Source organism: Oncorhynchus mykiss, chromosome 17 (genome assembly GCF_057628025.1).
Source record: "Oncorhynchus mykiss isolate SJ-2025 chromosome 17, ASM5762802v1, whole genome shotgun sequence".
Classification (NCBI taxonomy): domain Eukaryota; kingdom Metazoa; phylum Chordata; class Actinopteri; order Salmoniformes; family Salmonidae; genus Oncorhynchus; species Oncorhynchus mykiss.
Genome location: NC_143038.1, coordinates 57,411,938 through 57,427,199, shown reverse-complemented (window position 1 = coordinate 57,427,199; position 15,262 = coordinate 57,411,938). Strand labels below are relative to the sequence as shown.

Genomic DNA, 15,262 nt, shown 5'->3' with positions numbered 1-15,262 from the left:
ACTAACAGAAAATAGAAAGTAAAACCTTTTCTTGAGGCTAAATAGAAATTGAAAGCAGTTGAATTCCCAACAGACCTGGAGTAGGCTAAAGTGGAGATGGTTCAGTCCCATGTCTTGATCAGCCAGATCACCCGTGTAACAAGTCAGTATTCAATGTCCATGCATGTCTGAGGATGTCGGGAGATGACGTGGACACCGGCCACTAGGGTCAACAGTGAGCGCTGTTACCTTCAAGTACAGTGCCTTCAAAAAGTATTCACACTTGCATGGGTATGCATGGCTTTACTAAAAGCCAGTGGCATGTCATTAGTAAAGATTGAAAAAAGTAGGGGCCTAGACAGATGCCCTGGGGAATTCCTGATTCTACCTGGAATTTGTTGGAGAGGCTTCCATTGAATAACTCACTCTGTGTTCTGCTCGACAGGTAACTCTTTATCCACAATATAGCAGGGGGTGTAAAGCCATAACACATACGTTTTTCCAGCAACAGATTATGATCGATAATGGCAAAAAACACACTGAAGTCTAACAAAACAGCCCCAACAGACTTTTTATCATCAATTTCTCTCAGCCAATCATCAGTCATTTGTGTAAGTGCTGTGCTTGTTGAATGTCCTTCCATATAAGTGTGCTGAAAGTCTGTAAAATAGCATTGTACCTGATCAACCACAATTATTCCAACTGTTTACAAAGGGTTGGTAAGAGGCTGATTGGTCAGCTATTTGAGCCAGTAAAAGGGGCTTTACTATCCTTAGGTAGGGGAATGACTTTTGCTTCCCTCCAGGCCTGAGGGCACACACCTTGTAGTAAGCTTATTGAAGATATTGCAAATATGAGTGGCAATATCATCCACTATTATTCTCCAAGTTGTCAGACCCCGGTGGTTTCTCATTGTTGATAGACAACAATAATTTGTTCACCTCTTCCACACTTAATTTACAAAATTCAAAATTACAATGCTTGTCTTTCATAATTTGGTCGGATATCTTTGATCATAGCCCAGAAAGATCCCATTATGATCCTTTTGGATGTTTTGATAGGAAGCATTTAAAGATGCCGATAGTCTCATGTAATCCTTATTCAGTTCAAGTCATTTGGTCAAATTTTTAATTTCATCATGAAGAGTAATAATCCTTTCTTTAGCTGCATCAAGTTCAATACATTTTTCACAAATTAAGGTACCCATCTGACTATTCTCTGTGACAACTACGAACATGTTGCAGATTATACACTTAATAGCATGCCGGGCCATCTCACTGCGTATAGGATCTGCCTCTGACTCCAGAGGTTGCAAGTTTGAATCTAGGGATAGAAAGTTGTTTTTGATATTTTTGTTTTTAGCCTATCCCAAACCGTAACACGTACCTTAACCATTCTGAGTTAATGCATAACCTTAACCCTAACCTTAAAAAGTTGGAATTAATGCCTAAACTTAACCTTAAACACCTCGACATTTAAGTTTGAGAAACATGAATGTCTAATTCTGACGTGAGACTGTGAGAGCTGGTTGGTCTTGAAGGCCTGTATAGAGGAGGCATATGCAATCCATTCATATGAATATGTTTCCACTTCACGCTAACACAATACATTCTTAATGATAACAAAATGACTGTATGAAAAAACTAAATGTCATAACGCAAAGGTATTGTAGCCATGTAAATATAATGAATAGAACAGGCTTGGAACATCTAACCCTGTTAAGGGTTAAGGTTAAAGTTAGGTTAGGGTTAGGGTTTAGGGACGTCACAAGGGTCCCAGACAGCACTGAACGTTAAAACCTGTTAAGGATGCTGCGAATTTTCGCAGCTTTTTTTTACAAATCGCGCAACATTTCAACGTCCTGCTACTCATGCCAGGAATATAGTATATGCATATGATAAGCATGTGTGTATAAAAATCACTCTGAAGTTTCTAAAACTGGTTAAATCATGTCTGTGGCTATAACAGAACGTGTTCAGGAGTAAAAATCCCAGGGAAAACTGTTCACCAAAAACACAAAAAAGAAATTAATCCGCCAGTCTTTGAATTGTCTAAGGCGATAGAAAATAGATGAGGTTCCGTTTACAACGCCTACAGCTTCCACACGATGTCGCCAATACTGGCATTTCTTTTCACGTTTATCCTTGGTGGGATGACGTATAGGCACTTCCTGTCTTTGGGTGCACCCAGGAAATTATGAAAGTGAAAAAAATGGACGATGATTTCAAGACTTGCTGCTATCGAATACAGATCGCCCCGTGATCAATTTTATCGATTATTAACGTTTATTAATACCTAAAGTTGGTTTACAAAAGTAGTTTGAAGTGATTTGTAAAAGTTTATAGGCAACTTTGTTAATTTTAAAAAGTGACGTTGCGTCGTGTAAAGGCCTTCATAAATACTTTGACGGATTTAATCGGGAAAAAGACCCAATTGTGATGTTTATGGGACATATAGGAGTGCCAACAAAGAAGCTCGTCAAAGGTAATGAATGTTTTATATTTTATTTCTGCGTTTTGTGTAGCGCCAGCTACCGCAAAATCTTTTGTTTAGGTCTCGTTCAGGTATTTTTTTTTGGGGGGGGGTGCATGCTATCAGATAATAGCTTCTCATGCTTTCGCCGAAAAGCATATTACAAATCTGACATGTTGGCTAGATTCACAACGAGTGTAGCTTTAATTGAGTATCTTGCGTGTGTGTTTTAATGAAAGTTTGAGATTTATCTGAAATTTTTCTGAAATTTCCGCTGAGGTGTTCCTGTGCAGGAACCACGTCCGTAAGAAGTTTTAACTGATGTGGCTCATGCAATGGAATGCATTTTTTGTAATATCAATTGAGTTCAATCAACACAACACAGCACATATTGATGTGTACACTCCCTGCTTTTACTTTCTGCTTAGCTCCTATGGGCACCCTAACAATGGCCGCCAGTCCAACCGTTATACCAACATTGACTTGAATGGTGACGCCCATTCTATTTCTATGGTTGTAGTATTCTCTCATTCTGCTGAGCGGTCTGCAATGTCTTATCAGATGGCAGTAGAAGATAAGATAATCATTCTCAAAACTTTACATATACCTGTGAAGGTGTGACAGAATGGCTTTCATCTCAAGCTACTGTACCAGGTACTCTCAGTAAATCTGTACACATGTTGTGGCCCTTCTTACAGCCACAGAGAGCACAGTTATCACAGGAAGGATGCTCCTTTCATGCTCTAACTCTAAACCCCTGTAATCCGCCAACCTTTTCACACCACTGAATCTTTCCCAGCTGCGTTTCAGACTAGGCCCTCCACAGTCATCTCCCACAATGAGCTCCCTTTGGACTAATTACTGAACGAGCCAGTCAGACAAAAGGAAGAGCAGAGTAAGAGCCTGGAGGAGATCTATCCTCTCACAGGCCTCCGTCATTACAGGGACATCGATCTTAGCTGCTGGGTTAGAATGCCAAAGCACACAGTAGGGGTGCACATGTGCAAATGTAGTTTACGGTACATGGCCTGGATTGGAAGTGTTAGCAGACAGATAGTAACTCACACACATCAGAACCAGTCCCTCTGGACCAGCCCCTCTGAAGCCTAGGGAACTGTGTGATAAGAGGGGGAACTTTTGGTAATTGTATACTTTGCATCGCTGCCGTGCATCATTAACGCTCTCATTGTCACACATACATCCTTTCAGTGACTCTTCTCTCCCCAGACCAAAGCCCATAAGGCACAGGGTCACTGCTTGGGGGAGGGGGCTTGTTAACGATACAGGCTTTTAATTAGATAAAGTAACGTCTCCCAATTTGTGTGGAACACTGCCTCCCAGGGCCTACCGCGGTCTCAACTCCATCATCTCTTCATGAATAACGTGAGACATATTTTTCAGCAGTCTGATAACTCATGTGAGATATGAAACTACTCATGTTGTTTCCCTTTTTCAATGCAACAGTTATTGAAATCATGAGAAATTTAGTGTGTGTAGTATGCTCATGTACAAAATGAGAATCTGTTATTTTCCCAAATACGGGAGGCATGCAAACATGCAACACACGTACATGCACGCACGCACGCACTAACTCACACAAACAAACAAACGCACACGATGGGTCATGTCCTCATGCATGTTTCAGCACAAATCCATTTCGCAAGGATCGGTACACCATTCCTGGAAGCTGAAAATATCCCAGTTCTTCCATGGCCAGCATACTCACCAGACATTGAGCATGTTTGGGATGCTCTGAATCAAAGTGTACGACAGCGTGTTCCAGTTCCTGCTAATATCCAGCAACTTCGGACACAGCCATTGAAGAGGAGTGGGACAACATTCCACAATCAACAGCCTGGTCAACTCTATGCGAAGAAGATGTGTCGCACTGCATGAGGCAAATGGTGGTAACACAAGATACTGACTGTTTTTTTTATCCATACCCCTACCTTTCTTTTAAGGTATGTGTGACCAACGGATGTGTATCTGTATTCCCAGTCATGTGAAATCCATAGATTAAGGCCTAATTTATTTATTTCTATTGACTGATTTCCTTATATGAACTGTAACTGAGTAAAATCTTTCAAATTGTTTCATGTTGTGTTAAAAAATGTCTACCGTGTATAAACATAACATACATTTACATTGATTTAAGCATAATGTTTATGGCTCTAGAGTGCAGGAAAAGGCTGTTTCAGGTGTTTGAAAAATGATAAATTCTCAAATTTACAGAACTGGGGCTTAGCCCCCTCTGGAACACCTCCCTGCCATACTCACACACTTGTGCCACCTCAGATTTTGGGTTCATGAAGCCCCTGCACGCACGCACGCACGCACACACACACACACACACACACACACACACACACACACACACACCCACACACAAACACACACACACACACACACACACACACACACACACACACACACACACACACACACGCACACGCACACGCACACACACATGAATGCACACATCTAGGCTATGCGCTGAGGCACACAACGTAACTCATTTCCTCCATGGACCTTCACAAGAGTGACTGCACAATGCTGCCACCACCCTTGTGTATTGACTGGCAAATACAGTATGGCGCACATATGACCCGTGACGGTGCTGGAAAGGCCTATTTTTTCTTGTTTAATCAATCTCTTGTACATTTTCTGTTGGACTTAATTGCTAGATTTTCCCCTGGAAAGGCAATTCTGTGAACTCCATATGGGAGCATTTTCACAGTACTGTTCACAGGTCCCAATGAATCCTAATCTATTGATCACACTGCTGCGCTGGGAAACCAAATATGGGGCAGCTGCCATGTCAGCACTCTGCCTGCAACTACAGAGAGGGAGCAAGATGCAGGGAAACAAAGGAAACAAAACAACTACAGAGAGGGAGCAAGATGCAGGGAAACAAAGGAAACAAAACAACTACAGAGAGGGAGCAAGATGCAGGGAAACAAAGGAAACAAAACAACTACAGAGAGGGAGCAAGATGCAGGGAAACAAAGGAAACAAAACAACTACAGAGAGGGAGCAAGATGCAGGGAAACAAAGGAAACAAAACAACTACAGAGAGGGAGCAAGATGCAGGGAAACAAAGGAAAGAAGATTTAAAAAAAAGAAAAATCTATTCATAAATTCTATTTTAGCATGTATTCTGTATTATTGTTATTTTGCCAGTACTTTAATTTTAAGTATGATATTTTAGGCGTAAGGTTTTGTTTGGAATTTAAGCTTTTATGTTCATTTATGGATGTCATTAATTGATAAATGCCTATAAAGCAATGGCCTGTGTAAAATGTTTGTGAAAGTCACTAGTCAGTAACATGCAGGTGTATACCTCTGATAACACTGTACTGATAATAAAGGCAATCGCAGGCTCACTTTATGGCATACAATTAAATGTCATTATACAATTTCACAAACATACAGCAATAACTCATGAGTAGATGAGGGAAATATTTCCACTGTGAGAAGCATCTTAACAGATATGTTATTTACTGTATGCCTCCGTATTGACAGAGCAATCACAAAACTGTCACAACATTAATGTCTGCAGAAAGGAGATATAACGAGAACCTCCTTATAGACAGGAATGTACAATTATACACATACACAATTGAACTCATCAAACTGGTTGCAGTTGTAATTCTCAGTTAATTTGATTGCTTATGTAATATGTTCAAAATTATATGATGTTATATTGTGGCACATTTTTATACACAAACATACAATTTCCATACCAATTAAGACAATAGAAACATTTATCTTAAAGTGAATGTAGCTACTTGATTATCATCATATTATGAATACCTTTCATTTGAAAATGGCTGATCTCAATGTTTGTAATTTATGGAGTGAATAGATTGAAGTGTTGTGCGTAGTACAAGGTCTTTGATTAGTTTTGAAAAACATGAGGAGGCTTCAGGGAGACAATAATCGTGTGTTTGTGAATGTCTGATTGGTTGTTCGAATATTTGTGTGTTCGAGTGTGGGAGTGCATGCATAGTGCCAAAATATTTTTTCTGAATGAAAGTATTGTTTATTGTTATCTCTCTTTAATAGCAGATGAATGATGATGATTTATTAAGAAAACAACATAAAACTGTGTAAGAGGATTTCCACCTTGAGATGTTATGTTTCATTAGCATTTTAGAAATGCATCGTAACTAATGAATCATAACTATGTATCATAACTTGTAACGAATCCTGAATACACTCATTAGATGGAGAGATTCTCCAATTCTGTATTCATTCAGGGTTCCTTTTTTATGAAGATATAATTTGGCAACCCACATACTCATGAAGATCGGCACTCTCCAGATTATCACTGAGGTCCACAAAGATTAGGAGAAGACGTATTAACAGTTGTTCCATGTGGAGCTTGGGGGACCTCTATATTTTATTAGAGGACACTTGGCATCCGTGGTTCAACCAACATCAGTGCTCCATTGGGACAACTACAGTAGTCTGCCGGCAGACAGGGGTGTTGTGTTAGCTGAACATAGTTGGACAGAGTCCAATCCTATCTAAGAATTGCATTTGCATTATCTGATTTGTGATTATATTAGTGCATGTCGAGAACAATTAGGTAAAATAATCATTTTTCTATCGATCCTGGACATGTGAAAGGGCTGAGTATAAATGCTGGAATGAACGATGACTAATTGATTATGAGTCAAAGGCAGTTGCCTCTAAGATATATTCTGAACATAGACTAGTTTACTCGTCCATGCAACAAGGTTCCACAAAAAATGGCCAGTAAAATCTGCACCACTAAAATGACCAAGTGCTTTTGTAGTATTTCTAATAAGGGAATGTTTAGCTCCCTAAACATTTGAACATTTCAGAGAGATGAAAATCCCCAAAACCACCAGCTAAAATGCAATCATTTTGGAGATTTAACCTCTAAACTGATGGCAGATTAGCTGGTAGTTATGGGGGTTTTCATCTCTTGGCTTATTGGTTTGTTTTTAAACATCCTATGGTGATGTACAATATATTTACCTCCGTTTTTCCTTTACCCTTTACTATTGTATGACAATACCTATTCCCCAAAACAATCAGCAGAATCGGTTCCTTTTCTGCCCAGTGGTGATTTCAGCTTTGTATGCAAGTCAACAGACAAGACCTTTCCCTGGTCAGGCCAGGCAGAGGAAAATCAACTGACTTGCAGTGTCCTGTCAATTCAACAGGGGCATGTGTCAAAAGTGAAAGGTCTGTGTCAGGGCCAAGCACACACACAATTTCATAGAACTGAAGACAGAGAATGTTCTTTCCTGTGTCCTCTGAGCAATGCATCATTCAATGGCACTTAAATGGCTGCCGACTTGTTACAGCTTCAGCTTTAAGCACAAAGTGATTTCATCCATCTGTGAGAAAGTGGTCTTGATTCAATTCTACAAAATGCTTTTTTATTTTTTCATGTTGGGAGGTTTGAATCCATGTGTGAACATCAAAGAGAGATGAAACTCGCATCAATAATTCTGTTCTGAACCAGAGAAAATATATATATATTTTTTATGAACAGGCCAAAACCATAGAGGTCCTATTAAATTACAAGTATTCTAATTCCTAATTCTATGGCCAAAACATGCAAGACTTCACTGCCTGTACTGCCTTAGTTTGCAACCGGAATCACACATTTGCCTATGGAGTCGAAAGGTATGACCTTAAATATTTTGGTGAATTTTTCAGTTTGTTTCTGAACAGTTCACAGGCACTTCTACAACATAAAAACAGACTGTGGCATACCGCAGACAAGCCACCAGGGGGAGACTCGTTGAGGACTAACTGGGGGCTGATTGAGGCTTGTGAGTAATCAATGGGCAAATTGCTCAACCACCATACGGGGCCCATAAAGCTGCCAGGATGGCAGCACATGGGAGTGTTGGAGGTAGTGAGAGGTTGCTACCGGATAGACGTCCTTGTGGTCTGCTACAACCAAAGGGCTCTGTGTTCTAGCCCAGAGGAGACAGCATTCCCCTGGAGCCCAGAAGGCGGTAACACGGAAGAGGTCCTGGAGGAGACCTGTTTCTTTTCTTTTTCTTTAGTGTTTTAAATAAACACTTGAAACTAAGGTATCAAACTTGTGTCTATATCTGATCTGTGTAAACGTCTAGATCAAACCCCTTGATCTGCCACAAGTGGTGGAGAATGGGGGGAAATTGACAACGTGGTCAGACCAGTGTTGCCGTTTACACAGTATCAGCATGGATGAGTTGATAGCGCAGTTTGTTCGGGCCCAACAAGTGCAACAGGACATTCAGGAACGAACCCTGGAGGAACAGCGTCTACAGAAGGTCCGCCTGCTTGAGGAAGTCAGGAAGCTGTGAGGTAAAACACAGACCCGAATCGCATCCCGATCAGTTTTTAATCAAGCTAACGGAGGACAACAACATTGAGACCTAATTCTGAACGTTCGAATGGACTGCACTCAGGGAAGGATGTGGACGACTCGCCTTGGAGTGTGACTCAGACTGTGCGTGTGTGTGAGAACATCTCTGAACACGTGGAAGCAGCGAAGAAGAGGACAATGATAGTATAATAATGGTGTGTTTATCTGACTGTTAATAAGACCTTTGTGCTTCTCCGGAGACCTCAACACTGAACTGGCAGCTAACTACGATGGTCTCGAGGGAGGTACTCAGCCACTATGGGTACAGCCTGGCCCGTTGGTCCCAACTGGTCCACGACTGGCGGTTCGTGGCCGAGACGACATACTGCGCATCACCAGAGCATAGCTCCTAACTGACGTCGGCACCCTCCCTGTGTAGGGCAAAGTGGTCATGGATTGCTTCTTACGAACGCTACCTCATGACATGAAGAGGGCAACAAGCCTAAACATGCCCCAGACCTTGGAGGACCACGTGGGAGCCATGGAGACACATCAGAATACCGAGACGTCGGAGGGGACGGAAGGACGACCCTACCACCGTACTCCCCAATCTGACAGTCAGCCGGGTTGAAGGACTGCAGACCCGTGGAGAGACAGCCGGAGGAGAGTCGACACCCCGCCAATGACCACGGGTGAATGAAGACCAAAGGAAGTGTTTTGAGTGTGGTGCCCTGGAACACCTTGCATTGAATTTCCTGGAACCAACCTCACCTAGTGAACAACCATAGGAGGGTCCCATGCTCCCCCTCTTCAGTTGAGGGACTGAGCCCCCTGAGGGGACAGTTCGGGAACGCCAAGCGGGAGGGTCCAAACTTCAAAGCCACTGCGGCCCAAATGATAGTGGTGGATGGCCAGCTTCTTCCGGGTGTGAGTGACTGGTGACACTCCCATCCCCACGAACAGGGGGAACTTCGAGAGGTGCCGTTGCTGCCCGCCGGTACGTCAGAACCGTTTTTCAGCTGGCCCACACCCATTTGTTGTTGGTGCAACTGGGAATGGAGAAGACCCGGGAACGGGTCGCTGCCTGGTTACACTAGCGTGGGATGAGGCAGGCCGTAGAAGACTATTGTCGCAGCTGCCTGGAGTCACTGCCCCAAAAGCACACTTCTGGATACTGCTGGTTCCCCTACTGATCATCGGAATGCCGTTTGAACGCATCGCCATGGACATAGTGGGCCTGTCATGCCAAACAATGTCCCCCGGCCAAATAGTGTCCCCCTCTGTGTCACAATGGGATTCTATGAGTTCCCGCTTCTATTGCTAGGGTTGTTTCTAGAACTTGCAACATTCTGACCGGATTATGTAATGAACCATCCCGTCCGTTGCTATGCTGGTTGCTTGGTTACCTTGTAGCAGTCGCGAAGGAAGAAGGAAGGCTGGGAGAACCTATTCAAGTAAGTAATTACATTTCTAAAATGTAAAAAAAAAAACATCCATTAGATAACTAGCTACTGTAGTTAACAGTAGTTAGCTATCTAGCCAAGTTTACATTCTGTAATGATAGCTAGCTAAGTACATTAAATATCACCAGCTACCCAACTTCATATTAGCTGACCATCTTGATGTATTTATCACTGTAAAAAAAAATCTAAATGCATTTGTAAGTAGCTAGCTAACAGCCATAGAGGAGGGTGAAAGGATAGCAGCCCCAACTGTCAAAGTGAGAGAGTAGGCTATTCTGTATAGGGCAGGCACCTTTGTGTAGTTCCAATCCCTAGAAGTGAGGATGGAGATATTAGTAACATAATATTTAGTGTAGTCTAATTTGAGTATAATGAAGTCTGTTTCTTGTGAGGTTTTCTGTCCTCAGATACAGAGTGCTGTTTTATTTTATTTTTTTTATTTCACCTTTATTTAACCAGGTAGGCTAGTTGAGAACAAGTTCTCATTTGCAACTGCGACCTGGCCAAGATAAAGCATAGCAGTATGAGCAGACAACACAGAGTTACACATGGAGTAAACAATTAACAAGTCAATAACACAGTAGAAAACAAAGGGGGAGTCTATATACAATGTGTGCAAAAGGCATGAGGTAGGCGAATAATTACAATTTTGCAGAATAACACTGGAGTGATAAATGATCAGATGGTCATGTACAGGTAGAGATATTGGTGTGCAAAAGAGCAGAAAAGTAAATAAATAAAAACAGTATGGGGATGAGGTAGGTGAAAATGGGTGGGCTATTTACCAATAGACTATGTACAGCTGCAGCGATCGGTTAGCTGCTCAGATAGCTGATGTTTGAAGTTGGTGAGGGAGATAAAAGTCTCCAACTTCAGCGATTTTTGCAATTCGTTCCAGTCACAGGCAGCAGTGAAAGCCTGTCTGCAGATGAAGAGGTTCTAATCCTACAGAAACCTGGAACTGGAGATTCCTGCCAGAAGTTAGTGTAGGGCACTGCAAGGTAGGGTGACCAGGGCCATCTGGGACTGCGTCCTGGAGGAATTCAGATGTGTGAAGGCTACTTGTGTCCTGCATAACTTCAAATCAGGTTCACTCCTGATCTGACTGCCCTTGACCAGCACAAAAACATCCTGTGGCATACTTTTTAGCAGCGAATAGCTCCCACAAAATTGAACTTTTCAGGTAAGTCAGGAACCAATATACACAGACAGTAAGGAAAGCAAAGGCTAGCTTTTTCAAACAGAAATTTGCATCCTGAAGCACTAATTCCGAAATGTTTTGGGTCACTGTAAAGTCCATGGAGAATAAGAGCACCGCCTCCCCGTTGCCCACTCCCATGAGGCTAGTAAACACTGTCACCATTGATAAATCTACGATAATAGGAGAATTTCAATAGGAATATTTCTACGGCTGGCCATGCTTTCCACCTGGCTACCCCTACCCCTGCCAACAGCTCTGCACCCGCCGCAGCAACCTGCTCAAGCAACCCCCCCCCCCCCGATTCTCCTTCACCCAAATCCAGATAGCTGATGTTCTGAAAGAGCTGCAAAATCTGAACCCCTACAATTTAGCTGGGCTAGACAATCTGGACCCTCTCTTTCTAAAATTATCCGCCGCCATTGCTGCAACCCCTAATACTAGCCTGTTCAACCTTTCTTTTGTATCGTCTGAGATCCCTAAAGATTAGAAAGCTGCCGCGGTCATCCCCCTCTACTAAGGTGGAGACAATCTAGACTTTCTAAAGCCACGTTAACAAACAGATCACTGACCATTTCGAATCCCACCGTACCTTCTCGGCTCCGGTTTCCGAGCTGGTCATGGGTACACCTCAGCCACGCTCAAGGTCCTAAACGATATAACCCCTAACCATAAAAGACAGTACTGTGCAGCCGTCTTCATTGACCTGTCCAAGGCTTTCGACTCTGTCAATCACCGTATTCTTTTTAAAATGTGTTTTATTTTTACAGTTTTTTTTTTATTGCTTAAGCACGATTTTCAAAACAGGGCCCGTGTTTTCAAAACACTACACACAATTAGCACAACCACACACCCAATTAGCAAAACACTACAGATCCTTTGCAAAATTAAACACTCTTGTAAAAACTATACACTTCTTTTTAAAAACCACACTTTGTTACCATATGAAACACACACGTTTCACATTACTATACTCTGTTTGCACGAGTGTTGCAGGAATTAAATAACTATGTTTTAACACCCAAACACTCTGTCAATTCATAAGGATTTGTAAGACCCTTATTTTATAGTAATGGACAGAGCCCAGTCTTAAAGTCAAACAGCAGATTTTATTCACGAGAGTACTGAACACGATACAGTTTACCACAGATTATAAACTGAAAATGACGTCATTAGTTCCAGTACCAACCCGTGCCATCTCCGTTCTAATACAAAGGCTGCATGGTTCTCACATCGTCTCTCCCTATTAAGATAATATACGACCTGAGCTCAGGACAGCTTCTGAAGATAAGCCTTCTGGTGATGTAGTTCATTCATTTCTACCAAGGAACAGACAGTCATTGTTCTAATTCTTGATTATAGTTACACACATTGTATTCAGTACTAGGATTAAAAAGAAAATTCATACATATATAATAACATAATAGTATTCTGATTAGTCAGTCCTGATTGAAATGTATACATAATTAGTCATCATTGATTAAAATTCCATTAACAACGAGTTACACTCTGCTGTGATAAACCTAAAACACTTTTAGCACTTCTACTTCCCTATGATTAGAGTAGGCTACTATCAACAAAGTACAAATATAATGTAAATTCACCAAACACTACATCACACCAATGTTGCAGACTGAAGAAACTAATTTATTTCTCAACACGCCCAAAATGTTGACATGGAGATTCATAATACTGTCACCAAACATCACTTTACGTATTGTAAGTTCAAAAAAATAAAAAATAAAAATAACTAGACATTGTCTCTTTGCCTAGTTGGATCTGGCCAGAAAATTTCATCAACATCGCAGGCAATGTTGTCATTAGCAAGACACCTTGGAAAGAAACGTCTTGAACGACGAATCCATCCTTGCATTGCTGCTACCTCCATCTGGTCACAGGCCTCCTCCATGGCTTGGATGAGGGGTACCTCAGCCTGGAGACGGAGATCATATACCTTCCACTGCCATGCCGAGAAAAACTCTTCTATAGGGTTGAGGAATGGAGAGTATGGTGGAAGATATAGGATGGTGAAATGTGGATGTTGCTGAAACCAGTTCTGAACCAGAGCAGAGCGGTGGAAAGACACATTGTCCCAGACAACAATGTATTGCATATGATCGATTAGATTTTCTGCTGTTATGTTGTGCAATTGGTCCAAGAATGTAAGTATGAGTGCTGTGTTGTAAGGGCCCATATGGGCATGGCGGCGGAGGACCCCATTCTTTGTAATGGCTGCACAGAGTGTTATATTACCCCCACGTTCCCCTGGGACATTGACTACAGTATAGCCCTGTGGCCAATGATGTTTCTTCCCCTCCTTCGTGTTCTCGTCAGGTTGAAACCAGCCTCATCTACGTAAATGAACTCATGCTGAATCTCCTCTCCATCCATTCGTAAAACTCTGAAAAACAGTATCAGGCAAAATTGTGTAGTTCAGTGTAGATCTAGTATACATATTACAGTACAGTAAAAGATTATGAGACAGTTTTCAAGATCACACTGCTAAAGTGAATACATACCTCTGCATAATCATGCCGCAGTTGTTTCACCCTTTCGGAATTGCGCTCGAAAGGCACTCGATAAATTTGCTTCATTTGAATATGTTTTTTTTTTAGGATGCGTGCCAGTGTTGATGTTGAGACCTGATGGATATCGTTGAAAATGGCGTGGTTATTGACAATGTTAGCTTGGAGCTGCTTGAGTGTTATAGCATTGTTGGCCAAAACCATGTTTACTATCTCCCTCTCTTGCTGTTCTGTGAACATAGGAGGCCTTCCCCCTTGTCGTCCCTGACCCTCAACCCTATGTAGAAAAAAACAGTATACAATAGTACAGTAATTTCACAGGAAAAGGTAACAGAAGTGCTGATAGTGCATAGAATAAAGTACTGTAAGCAGTTACTGAAACCGTGCAGATGTTTTTGATATGATGATATTTTTACAATACCTATTTTCCAGTCGAAATGTTCTCATCACACTTGTCACTGTATATCGGCTTAGATTTGGCTGTACTCGCAGTCCAGCCTCCCTCAGCGTCAGGCCGTGGTTGACAACGTGGTCAACCAGTGTTGTGCGGATCTCATTTGTCAGATTCGGTCCTCTTTGAGCACCTTCTTGTCTTCCTCTTCCTCCCCTTCGTCCTCCTCGTTTTCCTCCCCCTCCTCCTCGTCCTCCTCGTTCTCCTTCTCGTCCTCCTCGTTCTCCTTGCCCTCCTCGTTCTCCTCGTTCTCCTCGTTCTCCTCCTCCTCCTCCTCCTCGTCTTACTCTTTCTCTGACTCTTTCCGTTGTACTTGACGACAGATGAACTCACCTGCTGCTTTTTTGTAGTGCTTATACACCTGATTGGTGTGTCTACAATTAAGCAAACGAGTGTTTGCACACCTTATGACTGTGTTGAACCAATTGGTTGGACGGTGTGGTAATTTGACAGTCAGTGCTTTGGTATTGCAAGGACGTGACTTCATGATAGATTTTTGTGTGTAATGTATGTTAAGTGTGTTTACTGTTTTGCAAATCACTGTGTGTAGAGTTTTGCAACAAGTGTGAGGTTGACAATGTGCTTATAGTTGTGCAAATATGGGCTGATGTTTTGCTTCTTGAGTGTAAGGCTTTGCTAATAGTGTACTACTTTTAATTTTAGTGTGTAAGCAATCCAAAAAAACTGTAATTTCACCTTTATTTAACCAGGTAGGCAAGTTGAGAACAAGTTGTCATTTACAATTGCGACCTGGCCAAGATAAAGCAAAGCAGTTCGACACATAAAACAACACAGAGTTACACATGGAGTAAAACAAGCATACAGTCAAAAATACAG

General features: G+C 41.9%; 1 pseudogene; it reads right to left on the bottom strand.

Moving 5' to 3' along the window:
- Window positions 1–9,598: 9,598 nt before the first annotated feature.
- LOC149976091 (uncharacterized) lies at window positions 9,599–14,912 on the bottom strand (annotated as a pseudogene).
- Between the last annotated feature and the right edge of the window lie 350 nt (window positions 14,913–15,262).